The sequence below is a fragment of the Physeter macrocephalus genome, unplaced genomic scaffold (assembly GCF_002837175.3).
Source record: "Physeter macrocephalus isolate SW-GA unplaced genomic scaffold, ASM283717v5 random_1599, whole genome shotgun sequence".
Lineage (NCBI taxonomy): Eukaryota > Metazoa > Chordata > Mammalia > Artiodactyla > Physeteridae > Physeter > Physeter macrocephalus.
Window position 1 is genome coordinate 11,681 of NW_021146963.1, and position 1,859 is coordinate 13,539.

Sequence of the window (1,859 nt, forward strand, 5' to 3'; positions counted from 1 at the left end):
TTGTCATTACGCTTGCGTTTAGGGAACAAACAGAGTGGGCTGGATGACCCTGGGCAAGCTCCTTCCCCATTCTGGGCCTCAGTCTCCTCATCTGTGAAATGACTCCATTGGACGAGGATCTCTGAGGTTCTCTCCCTGCCTAGGAGAAGAAGTTTCCAGATCTTCCCCTGGCCCCTCGGGTCCGTGCCCATGTTCCCACCTCACAGCACGGCTCTGACCCTGGGTCCTGCTCCAGAACCTCATGCTGTCCCTTGCTTCTTGCCTTCCTCCTGCCCCTGCAGGTCTTTGATGACTTCATCTTTGTCTTCTTTGCCATGGAAATGGTGCTCAAGATGGTGGCCCTGGGCATTTTTGGCAAGAAGTGCTACCTTGGGGACACATGGAACCGACTGGATTTCTTCATTGTCATGGCAGGGTAGGTAGACCATATCAGACAGGTCCTAGCCTCTGATACATGCCAGACATAATTTGAATAATCCCTGGGGCTTCTTGGTAATATTGATGAAGCTGTGTGGTATTGTCTGGGTCCTTCCTGGACGCCTGCAAAGGAAGGAATTATGTCACTTCCCTGAATGGCCTGGACAGAGAGACATTCATACCTCCCCATTCGGGTAAATCATGTGTCTTCCTGCACTGCCAGCTGATACTGGGTCTGTTTTATACTAACTATGACCTTGAGAAAGCCACTTAACCTCTCTAAGCCTCAGTTTCCTCATCTGTGAAATGGAGATCATATAATGAATAGTAGCTACATCAAAGTGAACACCCAATAAATGTTAGCTATTATTATTTAAAATATTTGTTTGTTTATTTGGTTGTGCACACGGGAGCTCCGTTGCCGCGTGCGGGATCTTTAGTTGCGGCATGCGGGATCTAGTTCCCTGACCAGGGATCGAACCTGGGCCCCCTGCACTGGGAGCATGGAGTCTTAACCACTGGACCACCAGGGAAATCCCAGCTATTATTATTATTATGTCAATCTAGATCACTCGGCAAGTCAGAGATCCAGCACAGACTCAAGTACTGTCTGAGTACTCCAAACTGTGGTTATTTCTGCCAAGACTTAAGCTACAGTCAGAGAAAGGCCAGGTGACAACTCAGCTTGTTTGGAGCATATTGGACTCTGCTCTGTGTCTTGTCCTTGCTTTCCTGGGTCAAACCAGGCTGGTGGCCAATTCACACATTCATCCAACAGCCAGGGGTTGACTGAGCTCCTACTAAGTGTCAGCGCTGTCCTTGATGTGGGGTGTGGAGGATGGCAAATGCAGACATAGGCCTTGTCCTTCCCAACTACCGTCTGGAAAGAGGCATCCAGCAGCCACATGGGTGAACGTGCCAGACGCTGAGACCAGAGCTCTGGGAATGTGTTATGATTTTCTGAGAGCATGTCTGGGCCAGGCTGCGGGCTCGGGAGCTTGAGGACTTGCCTGAGGAGGTGACACACACACAAGAGCTGAAGGATGAGCAGGTGTTAACCATGCCCAGTAATGGTCAATATGGCAGAGGTGGGAAGGGGGGAGACAAAAAGGCTGGAGGCCCACGAGTGTGTGTGTGAGTGTATACACGTGTCAGTATCTGTGAGAGCATGTACATTTGCATATGTGTGCATGCCAGCATACGTGTGTGATGCCCTTGAGAAGGGGCAGGGAGGGTGGCCAGGCACATGGCTGAGATGGGGAGTTGCTATCACCAAGTATACGCTGAATTCCACAGATGAGTCCTGAAGGGCAGTGGTTCACTCACTGGTGTTCTTTAAAATGTGGCAGCTCTTCTGAGTATCGTTTCCTCAGAGCTGTATTCAGTTTCACAATCACATTATCAGCGATGATTTAGACCAAGCTAGAAGTTAATGCTGGGGT

At 49.8% G+C, this 1,859-nt stretch overlaps 1 non-coding gene across 1 annotated transcript; it reads right to left on the reverse strand.

The window, feature by feature from the left end:
- Positions 1-877: 877 nt before the first annotated feature.
- TRNAW-CCA (transfer RNA tryptophan (anticodon CCA)) lies at positions 878-950 on the reverse strand. Its single transcript has one exon. It is a non-coding gene; the product is annotated as a tRNA-Trp (tRNA).
- Positions 951-1,859: the final 909 nt, after the last annotated feature.